Genomic DNA, 12,295 nt, shown 5'->3' with positions numbered 1-12,295 from the left:
AGGTTTTCTTTACCATGTTCTAAACTCAGCATGCTCTGTTGAGTAATTTTGTGCCATGAGGACTAATGTCCTCATTTCTTTTCCCCAAATGTAATTACTGAACTCTTAGAAGCTTATTTTTAATCAGTTTTTGCATGTGGCTTTGAATAAACTTACTTGCATACAAACCAGTTTGGATCATACCATTGATGCAGCATTAGTTTATTGGGGTTATCTGATAATGCTTCTTATACAGTTAGTTAAGAGCAGTTTCAGTTTTTGGCATTTGCAAACATAGAAAAGAATATTATAATCCCTTTCCTCCAAATTCATCCAAATATAACTTGCAACTTCTAGTTTTTAAGCTATGAAAGGTATCTTAGTTAATTTTAACATCATCAATGCTTTTCTGAGGAAGATGAAGGTACTTTGTTTAAAGAAGACAATTATCAGACTACTACTACAGAAATCTGCATTACATCTCTTGGAGCCAGACAATTTTAGTCCAATCTTTAATGTCCCCTGGTTGACAAAAGAGTGGTTGCTTCTGAAAGTAACAAGTTAACTTCACCATGTTAAGCCAACTTCATAATGGGCTATGGGATAGAGGCTGCTTTTATTCCATTAATTTCGTTCCAAACTTCCATTAATACATTTCAGACTGATCTTTAGAAGAATTCATAGACACCATATTATACCAGTGCTAAAAGCATTGCATAGACTGCCAATTTGCTACTGGACAAGATACAAAATGTTAGTTATTATCTTTCAAGCCCACTGGCTGCCAATTTATTTCTGGACAAGACACAAAATGCAGTTATTATCATCAAAGCCCTACGGCACTTGAATTAAGCCTGAGAGGATACTTTTTTTTGTAAGTCTTCCCCTTGGTTTACACACTTTTGCTTTATGTGAATTCAGTATTTTGCAACTGATTGTTTTTGACCAAGAGTATTTGGATAATGTAGTGCTCAAAACTAGAGCTGTAAAATTTATGAAACAGATGTCAATGGAGCTGGAATTACCAAATCTGACACCATACTCTGTCATCCTCTTTCTTCCATTCTTTCAAGATCTCACCTTATCTGGATTTGCTTTTAACCAATTCTTTTTTTAAAGAGAATGTAACCCTAATATAAAGCAAAGGAAGCCCACCCCTCCACCAATCTATCTATCTGTGCTTCTCTGTATCTACCGATCATCAGCCATTCATCATTATCTACCTACCTACCTACTATCTCATTTTTAAACTGCTCACCTTTACTAGGGACTATATTACTTACATGTACCCTTGAGGTAATCTAAACCAGTTCACCTATAGTTGCCATAGGCCATTGATGGCAAACATTTTTGGCACCGTGCCCAAACTGGAACTTGCGTGTCTGTTCCAGAGTCCCGGAAGCTGGAAGACCAGCTGGCCAGTGCGCATGCTACCTGGCCTTCAGGTTTCTGTCATGCACATTCGCACTGGCAGCTGGTCTTTGCGCATGCTGGAAACCTGAAGACCTGTTGTTCTTTGGGTTTCTGGACCTCCGGCATGTGCAAACATCAGGAAGAACAGCTGGCAACAGTGCACATGTCTAGAATGGGCTCTGCATGCTACCTCTGGCATGTGTGCCATAGGTTTGTCATCACGGCCCTGGGCTCATGTCACAATAAGCTGTCTATGTTGCTATTCCAGATTTTAGAATGCACCCACTAACATTCAGAACGTTACCCTCTTTACTGACTTTTTAAAGTTCCAAGTCATAACTTTTAAATCAGACTTTATATTCCTGATTTTAAGTGTTTACAATAGTTATTATTCTTGCTTTAACAATAGTTTTGATTTATTGTAATGTATAACCGTTCTTAATAATCGGTGGTATAATATGTTCAATTAACAAACCATGTAAAATATGAATTACTTTACTGAATCAGATCACTCTGCGTGGTGGCGCAGTGGTTAGAATGTAGTATTGCAGGCTGGATCAAGATTATCTCAGCCTTCCATCCTTCCGAGGTCAGTAAAATAAGGATTCAGATTGTTGGGGGCAATCTGCTGACTCTGTAAGCCATTTAGAAAGAGCTGTAAAGCACTGTGAAGCAGGCTATAAGTCTAAGAGCTATTGCTAAACTGATTAGTGTTCCCAATATGTTATGCATCTTACTGTTCCATTAAATTATAATCTAACAATTGCTATTCATTTGTGCCTTTTAACAGAAAAAAATGGGCATTGTGATACACATTAGTAATGAAGATTATGAACATAAATGATTTATACCATGAACCTTTTGAATATAAGGATTTTATGGATGTCTGTTTTTATATTCTTCCATTTAGTTCAAAAGTAGTAGTAAACTACTCCCTGAAGACCTGCCTTGTGGGGCTTGAGGGTTTTGCCCAAAAGTTTTTCTGAATGGCTTCATTCACTGAAAAGATAAAATGGCCTTAACTGGCATTGGTTTTCCATCATGGCTGCATTTGCAAACCTGTTCTAAAGCAATTAGTTAAATTAAATTTCCAATATTTCAATGCCCAGTTTTAGATTTATCCATTAATCTTACTGACATTTTTATCTCTCATCTATTATTTCATTCCAAATTAAAATTAATTCAGCAAAGGGAGCAAAAACTCAGTAACACAAGTTTAAACTTCACAACAAGCAGATATCTACTAGATAATTTCACATTACGAAATATAAAAGTTAATGTTCTGATTGTTCCATTAGCTAGCATTAAAGAAACTAAACAACTAATTACTTCAGAATCCCAGGGATATTAGCAGCATAATAGCATGACAACATCTTGTACTGTAATGTGGTTCAGTTTGCTTTTTAATCAATTCAACCAGTTTTATATCTTTAATGATAGCACAGAAAAGGAAATAGTTAGGAAAGTTTTTCGTATCATTCTGAATTCAAAAAAATGATTCTCACTTAATATATTTACTAGATAACATTTCAAATAATCTTCCTAATCTTATGTTTTCTTTCCTCTTTCCCATTTTCAGATGCAAGTAACAAGAAACCATTCTTATTTACACAAGTTTTTAAAATGGAAAAGTTTATGTTTGATTCATTTTTTTTTCACAATGCCACTACAGTCCTCAAGTTACAACCACAACTCAGCCCTAAAATTTATGTTGCTATGTGAAACATTTAAGTGAGGTTTTCCCCATTTTACAACTTTTCTTGCCACAGTTGTTAAATGAATCACTGCATTTATTAAGTTTAATAACATGGTTAAGTGAATCTTCCCTATTGACTTTGCTTGAGAGAAGATTGCAAAAGGGGATCCCATGACCCCAGGACTCTGCAACCATCATAAATATGAATCAGTGGCCAAGCATCTGAATTTTGATTATGTGACCATAGGGATGCTGTAACAGTTGTATGAAAAACTGTCATAAGTCACATTTTTCAATACCGTTGTAACTTTGAACAGTCAGTAAATGAACTGTTGTAAGTCAAGGACTACCTGTATAAGACAGTTTTATTTTTATATTGGCAATCTACTTATAGCCACATAGTAAAGTTACAAATTAAAATCAAGAATTTTGCAAAATTTGTTCATCAACTGATGAGATATTGAATTAAATAGTCAGGGACATTAATCTATCAAGCAGTAGCAAGTTCTTGGAACATACAACATCCTTTTGGATAAAGTGTTTAATTAGATGGTTGGTTGCAATTAACTTTTTCTGAACTGAAAAAAGCACAATGAGATTATGAAAAATAAGTAAAAAAAGGAAGAAAGTTGAGATATGTGGTTTATAGCTACCTTTCATCTAATTTCCCCCCTTGCTTTGTATAATTTTTCACTCGCAGAATTGAAAACCCTTTTTAGCTTGGATGGATGAAGCATCACACATATATTGTTCATGTAACTATGGTAACCTACAAATAACACCAATGTTCTTGTTTTATACACAAATGAAAGGACAGCTGTGGGGATCACATGCTTGCCAGAAGGAATGATATCTATGAATGCACCAGTGTAGAATAGTAGTAAAAATGTTGGACTGGAAAACACAGGTTCAAATCAATCCTTAGCTACAAAGCTTACTGGATGACTTCAAACCAATCTATTTCTTAGCTCAATCTACCTCACAAAGTTGTTGGGGGGGATAAACATGGAGGACTGTGTATGTATTTCACCCCAAAGTCTTGAAGGAAAGGTGAGATATAATTCCAAGAAATAAATGAATAAACTGGTATAACCTCAGTCTTAAATTTACAACTTGTTTTTTCTTAACTAAAGGTCTTCAAAAATATGTAAATTAAAGCAGCAGTGGAGGAAACATTTATTCAAAATATTCATCACCTTTACTTCTGTTTATGTGGTATCTACGGTATTTTCTAATTGACTATGAATGAAAGTTTGGGTGGAAGTTTTCACCCAGCTCACATTTTCTCTTCCTTTGTTATAAATTAAATGGGCCTAATAAAGTTTAAGCAAATTAAACTCTGAGGAAGATGGGGAGTTTATAAATTGGATGGATAGATGGATAGATAGATGCTTAACAATAAAAGCCATATTGTTAGAAACCCTCCACAGCCTCAAATTACATACTTTTTCTAATAATTTCTAGGATTCAAGTAATTAAAAGGATAGGGAATTTCCTATTGTTAATACTGTCCAGAATAGAAATGTAGACCCCCCCCCCCCTTAATTTCAGCTATGCTTAAGTCAAGTATAGAAAACAAACCAAATTTTCTATTGGACTGTATGCTATATATTTAGCCAAAGCGATATTGATATCTCCTTATGATGCATTACAGGAAGCTAGTCAAATAAATCAATTAACTTCCTCATTTATTTAAATTATTTCCAAAAAAGGAATTTTTATGATTATATGAAACTTCAGAGATGACTACTTTGATCACTTCTTTCAACTTTAGGAAACTCAGATTAGAAGAGAAACAATGTATGACTTTTATACTATATTAAATTGCAGTGGCTTTTATACTATATTAAATTGCAGTGCCCCTTTATAATTTATGAAGCCAATAATAAAGCACATACTTTCACTATCACATTACATGGAATTTATCATTCCATTTTCATGAAGAACTTGCCTCATCTCAATAGTCAGGAGTTAAAAGCATTATGTTACTGAAACTCCATTCCTGTACAAACTTCATTGTTTCTGACAAGAAACATTAACTACCAACACAGAAATGAACAAGTATACTAGTAAAAATGTGCCATGAACTAACATCATTGCAGCAACAAAAGGAAAGATTTCTGGACATCTATTGTATTGTAGGCTATGCGAGCTGTGAGTTCCTCCACCTGCATACTGGACCCGTGTCCCTCTTGGCTGACTGCCAACAGCAGAGAGGTGACACGAGGCTGGATCCAGGCGGTTGTTACCGCCTCTCTTCGGGAGGGACACCTCCCCACCGCGCTTAAGGCGGCGGTGGTGAGGCCCCTCCTGAAGAAACCGTCCTTGGATCCAGCAGTTCTTAACAACTATCGTCCAGTCTCCAACCTCCCCTTTCTGGGGAAGGTTGTTGAGAAGGTGGTGGCCTTACAGCTTCAGCGTACCTTGGAGGAAGCTAACTACCTTGACCCCTTCCAGTCTGGCTTCAGGCCCGGTTACAGCACTGAAACCGCTTTGGTCGCATTGACCGATGATCTCTGGAGAGCCAGAGATGGAGGCTATGCGTCCATCCTGGTTCTCCTCGACCTCTCAGCGGCTTTCGATACCATCGACCATGGTATCCTTCTGCGACGACTGCGGGAGGTGGGGGTGGGCGGCACTGTTTTACAGTGGTTCTCCTCCTACCTCTCGGACAGGTCGCAGTCGGTGTTGGTGGGGAGGGAGAGATCGTCCCCGAGGCCCCTAACCTATGGGGTGCCGCAGGGCTCGGTTCTGTCCCCCCTGCTATTTAACATATACATGAAACCGCTGGGCGAGATCATTCGGAGGCACGGGATTAAGTACCATCAATATGCGGACGATACGCAGTTGTATCTGTCCGCCCCGTGCCAACTCAATGAAGCGGTGGACGTGATGAACCGGGGCCTTGAGGCTGTTAAAGACTGGATGAGAGCTAACAAACTGGTACTCAACCCGGAAAAGACCGAATGGCTGTTGTGTTTTCCTCCCAAAAATTTGGCTAATGTTCCATCAATCAGGCTGGGGGGGCAAAATTTATCCCCCTCAGATAGGGTCCGCAACTTGGGAGTCCTCCTGGATCCACAGCTGAGTTTTGACCACCACTTGTCGGCTGTGACCAGGGGGGCATTTGCCCAGGTTCGCCTGGTGCGCCAGTTGCGGCCCTACCTGAACCGGGAGGCTCTCACAACAGTCACTCGAGCCCTTGTGATCTCTAGGCTGGAATACTGCAATGTGCTCTACATGGGGCTGCCCTTGAAGAGCATCCGGCGACTTCAGCTAGTCCAGAACGCGGCCGCGCGAGTGATCATGGGCGCACCACGGTTCGCCCATATAACACCAATCCTCCGTGAGCTGCGCTGGCTACCTGTTGATCGTCGGGTGCACTTCAAGGTCTTACTTACCACCTATAAAGCGCTCCATGGTAGTGGATCTGACTATTTGAGAGACCGCCTCCTGCCAATTACCTCCCTGCGTCCCATCAGATCGCACAGAGTAGGCCTCCTCCGAATTCCATCCGCCAGCCAGTGCCGACTGGCGACTACGCGGAGGAGAGCCTTCTCAGTTGCAGCTCCGACATTATGGAACAACCTCCCCGTGGAGATCCGTACCCTCACCACAGTCCAGGCCTTCCGCACAGCCCTCAAGAACTGGCTATCCCGTCAGGCCTGGGGATAGGATTACTCTAACCCCGCCCGAATGTTGAGTGAATGTTGTGTTTTTACGATTAATTTTCTTTTAATCACGATTCTTTTCTTTAAGTCTTGTCTCGCACTCCCTTCCCTTATTGTTGTAAGCCGCCCTGAGTCCCCTCAGGGAAAAGGGCGGCATATAAATTTCCAATAAAAAAAAAAAAAAAAAAAGTATTGTATATTTATTATAAAAAGAGTAAAATAAAGGTACTAGGTCACTGAAACCATCTCCATGATTATGGTCTAATTAGGAGAGGAAAATCGACCTTCAAATAAGGTGCCACAGATTCAAACATTTATTTCTAGAAAGATTTTTCCCAATTTTCCATATGTTTTTTTTAAACTAGAGCTCCTGCCATGCCTGAATGCTGGTCATATTATTTCAGGCTACATGATGTCTAGAATACCTGAAGGCCATCAAGCTGGGAAATGTTGATCTAAAAGGAATAGAGGAAAGCTGGAGGGCAAATCTGGACTTGGAGAATTAACGGTTGGCTAAGTCTGTCACAAAAAAGGAGATCACTGAACACAGAGACCATCTGTGTGTCTTGCTTCTTTCGGTAGACTTTTGATTTGTAATTGATTTTAATGACCCATTTATTAATGTTATAGGGTTTTAAAACTTTTTGCATCCCATTAGTCACCTTGAATGCTCACTTTCATAACAAAGTGGGACATAAGTCATTCGATAAAAGTATACTTAGAAGAAACGCTCATTGACTTCAACTGAGATCCATTCCTAGGGAGCAGGATTTCAGCATCCCTCAAACATGTAAAAAAAGCAGACAACATCTGTTGTGCTTTTCCACACAACAATGTCATGACTAAGACAATGGTCTTCCTTCCCCAGCTCTTTGTGTAGACTTCTTCAATACAGCCTTGGACCAGAAGGGTTAACTGCTTTCTTGGTAAATGGGGTCTTTTATTTTAGCTATACAGCTCAACAAAAGAGGCAGCAACTGGTGCCTTGTGTGCAAGGAGGCATATACATCCACATTCACTTGCAGCCCAGACTGCATGGTTTTATCTAACAGGGCTGAACAATATCAAAAGGTGAAATATGCAGGCCAAACACTAACACATGTCTAGGAATCGTGAAGGAAAACCTTAAACTCTCCCTTAATTTTAAATAAATAAACTCTCTAAATAAACGTTTTTTAAAAGGTCATCATTAAAAAGTGACCTTTTAGGATATTGTCTTAGCTGGTTTGGATATAAGAAAGATTGCTTCTTATATCTTTTATTTGGGGTCAGTATCTTGAACATAAGTGAAAGAGGGATCGTACAAAAACTACTAGAATGAAACAGAAAATGTATTCAGGACGAAGGTAAAAGTGTCTCACAGTATTAAAGAACAACACAAATACTTGTGTAAAAATTACTTTGAAAAAGTGTTATATACATTCTGAAAATAATGCATAGACAACATTACATTAAAATTAAAGTAAATAAATATATGTTCTGCTTACTTCATTTATCAAGGAAAGAATTGGTTGTACACTGATAATATTAGGCAAAACAAAAGAAAGAACTGGAAAATGAAGATTGAAAGTTTGGTCAGCCCAAACTAAAATTTACACTTAGCCATATGTTACTAAGTTCTTGTCTTCTTTAGAATAATTAGAATTTTGTTCAGCTAAAATGAAAAAGCTTTCTTTGGAACTGGATTCTTTTTCAATATGGAGGCCTCTTCCTCAACTTTGCCTTCGGAAGTGATCTTGTGAAAGGCCTAAAGTCCTCACTTTGAGAAATCTCGCACTTGACTTTCAGGTTTTGGTTTCTGCATAACACTATAAGCATGCAAGTTCATAGGCAGATGTTATCTTCTCCTCCTCTTAAGCATTCCTGATCATTTCAACAAATTTGGAAAGTTAAAGTTGCACTTTAAAGGCAACTTGGAATCAGTTAAGTTACAATATTCCCCAGAGTATACAGTACAAAGTATACTATACAGTAGAAAGAGAGAAAGCCATATAAATTTCTAAGCAGAAAGGTGGGGGGGAATCCTCACACTGAGCCTTTATGCCATTTTCTTAAGGTCTATTGTTAAACTGAAGCCTCCTTGTCTGTTTAAATACCTCCATGTGAATGGATGAGCAAGACATCTGCCAGGGTCCACTCACATTTGCATGCAAATCAGATATTTATGGAGACACACATGCTGGTCCCTGGACAGGCAACACCAGTCTCTTTCCCCAGACTAAAATGGAATCTGCAGTTGGGTAGACCTTATTAGGCTTTTTAATGCAAATTCATTAAAAAGCAGAAGGGGCAAATTAAGGAGGAGAGTTGCAAAACACAGAAGCAAAATACATCTTAGAGAAGGAAAGAACTAAAGTCAAGTCCATGCCACATGACCTTCTAGAAAACAATCTTGCTTAAATCTTTGTGGCCAAAAGAGCTTCAGAAACATCCCTCCTGGACAGCTCATATAATAATACCCCAAGGCAACTTTCGGAATTTTTTGGACAACTTTCTTGGATATTGATAAAATGGTTCAATGTGCAAACAGGACAATAGGCAGACCACATGGGGAGGTTTTTTTTCCACAAAGGAGGAGGAATCAGTCTTTAGGCTGAAACCTTCAAGACCAGGAATCCAGCTCCCCAGAATTTTAGAAGAAGAAAAAATAATAAAGAAAGGAAGGAGCCACCATTGCTTCTCTCCCATCACAAAGGACACTAGCTGGCAAACTTTCCACACTTTGTCTGCCCGGACTAAATTATAGCTGGCAGGAACAGCTCCCTTTAGACTCTCCACCAGCTGGATGGAAGACAGTAACTCTTTGAAACCCGCAGGCACACACCTTATCCCCCGATTCCATTTCCCCTTCGGTGAAGCAAAAGGGCAATGGGGGTCCTTTATTGCTTCTTCGTAAGGGAGGCGAATCATTTCAGCCGGCCCTTCACCGTTCTTCTCGCCACCGTCAGCCTCGGGAGCGTTTGGGACCTTCGCCTCGCTCCCGAAAGTCTTCCAAGCGCGGAGTCCCCCGACAAAACCTTTGCAAAGAACAAGCAGCAGCTGCTGCTTAGGTGACACACATCTCGCTCGCGTCCCTCGGGGAACTCGCGCACGGCTCCTTCCCGGAGAAAACCCATCACCTTACATGCATCGAGGGCACCGAGCTCTTTTTTTCTGCCCCCCCCCCACGTTTCCCAGTTTTTTGCTCCCTCGCTCGCCCGCCCACCTCCTCCTGGCACAGCCACGCGCTCCCTTTTCTTGCACTCACTCCATCGCACTTCGGACTTCTCCGTTAACTCCCCCCCCCCAACACACCTTGCCGGCCAGCCCGCCGCCTCCCCCTTTTGCCCCGCTATCAGGTCAGAAATCAGCACTTACCTAAAGGGGGAAGGGCACAAGCGGCAGATGAGGGGGAAACCGCTCTTTGGGTCTCCCCATGCAGAGCCCCCCAGAGCGATACTCCCCTCCCGGGGGAGAGGGAGAAACGGGGGTTGTACAGGTGCCACCACCCTTGGAGCAAGAGATGGTGCGAAAGATGCCTAACACTGCGGCTCCATCCGTTCAAGTTTGAAATGCTTGGCGAAAAGGCAAGAAAAGCGGGAGCGCCGGCCAGGCGTTGCCCACTCCTCCTTCTCCACGCGCTGTAATTCCCACACGGAAAAGCCGCGGCTGGTTAGTCTTCTCCCCCCTAATCGCCTTCTTTTCTTTTCTTCTCTTTCTTCCCGCTGCTTATCCGCTCCGCTTTGCCTCCTGCCGCCTCCTTTCCAAAGCTCCCTTTGCCTTAGCCCGCAGCCGGCGTGCAGCTGGTGTAAGCAAAGCGAGTCAGCTGACGAGCCGGCCGCCCATTGGCTGCCCTCCCTCCGGCTTCTCTACCCCCACCTCGCGCCTCCATCCACCCACCCACCCCCTCCTCGCGCCTCAATACACCAGAGACCCTTAAGGCCGACACCATCTGTAACGGGCTGGAAACAAAGGAGGAAGAGGCCGCCTGGCTTAATAGGGCCGGGTGCCGCTCTTGGCCTGTGGGAACGGAGGGGCTGAGGGAAGGAAAGAAAGAGAAAGAAAGAAAAGAGCCGTCTTGCTCCCTTCCCCCGCTACCTCCTCCCCTCCGGGTCTTTGGCCCTGGGGCCTGAACGAGGGGGCCGGGTGGGGGCTGCTCCTCTCGTTTTGTGCTGGAGGTAGACAATGCGCGAGGGAGGCAACAAAGGCGAACAAAGCTGACCGAGGGAGAACGCGCGCTTATCGTTAACCTGCGCGCGCGCGCGCGCGTTATATATATATATACACACTCACGTGCTCTAGGATAGGGACTTTGGGTTATTTTCAAACCGTTTGCTTTGCGCCGCGTCCCAGAAGAAGGCTGGGGGTGGGTCGCTTTAAAATGATTTTATTTATGATAGGAATCAAGATAAGGGGGGAAAGACTGATACCTTAATGAGAGAAGGCGTAGGATTAGGCGCTGCATGCAGCGGTGTCCTTTTGGGGGAGGGGGTTGTTAGCCTTATGGATAACTGCTTTCAGGAAACAAGGAACTAGTGCGCAGTTTGCGGTCCTACTGTATGAGAGAGGCTGGTGTACCAAAAACAACCCACCACCAATAATACTTGATAAACCGATTTTAAATATGTTCCTGGGGAATTACTTAAAAAGATAACCAGAAGGTGAGAATCCACACTTAAGAGGGCTACTCACCCAAAGGTTTTATCTCTGGTAGTCAAGATCGAATAAAGAACTTTAGCTTTGGATAGATTTAGATTTAGGTAAATTAGGATCCAGGAGGTTTTATACTCATCACTAGTGTGGAAGAGCAGATGAGTAGTCTGTGAACACACCTTGATCCTGAATAATCTTTAGATTTATTCCTGGTGGTAGAGGCAAGGAATATCTTGACTCAGTTCCATCTGGTTCCCACATGGACCTGATCACAGCATTTAGACATTGACAAGTATTCTCCATTGAAGCTTCTGTTGGTGCATCAATATTTGCTTACCAATTTTAAAAAGTCAATTTACAATGGACAATGTCCAAAATTGCTTTTGAGAGTGAAATGGGTGGCATATAAATTTAATAAATTAAATAAAAAATATTGGCAACATCTTGCTCTCATTGAAAGATCTGTTTCCCAGAGCAATTTGGTCTAGTGGTTAAGGCACCAGGCTACAAAGCAGGAGACCCATGTGTTCTAATCCTGCCTTAGCTATGAAAGCCATCTGGGTGACTTCGGGCCAGTCACTCTTTCTCAGCTCAAGTCAACTTACAGGGTTTTGGGGGAAATGGGAGGAGGAAAGTGTTGGATATGTTCTCTGCCTTGAGTTAGTTATAAAAATAATAAAGATGGGATACAATTAAATACATTCTTGAATCTATCTTAACTTTTAGGGAGTGTGATGACTGAAGGACATCTCCTTCCCTTTTCTTTTAATTATAAGTTGTTGGACTCTTACCACACTTTAAAAAAGTTCCTTTTTTTAATTTCAGCACCACGTTGCATACATCTTGCTGATCAAGCATGAATTCATCTAATACATTTTTCCATTAGCACATTAATACTTAAGTG

At 41.4% G+C, this 12,295-nt stretch overlaps 1 protein-coding gene across 1 annotated transcript in view; it reads right to left on the bottom strand.

Annotated features, from left to right (window-relative positions):
- LRRN1 (leucine rich repeat neuronal 1) overlaps window positions 1-10,532 on the bottom strand; it is a 35,136-nt gene extending 24,604 nt beyond the window's left edge. Inside the window, exon 1 of the mRNA XM_014063992.2 lies at window positions 10,117-10,532. The gene's annotated coding sequence lies outside the window, so the exon portion shown is untranslated. The remainder of the gene's footprint in view (window positions 1-10,116) is intronic.
- Window positions 10,533-12,295: the final 1,763 nt, after the last annotated feature.

The sequence above is a fragment of the Thamnophis sirtalis genome, unplaced genomic scaffold (genome assembly GCF_051295495.1).
Source record: "Thamnophis sirtalis isolate CommonGarterSnake01/CBP01778 unplaced genomic scaffold, rThaSir2_p1.2 scaffold_3, whole genome shotgun sequence".
Lineage (NCBI taxonomy): Eukaryota > Metazoa > Chordata > Lepidosauria > Squamata > Natricidae > Thamnophis > Thamnophis sirtalis.
Note: the sequence above shows the minus strand (reverse complement) of the source record. Positions and strands in the feature narration are given on the sequence as shown.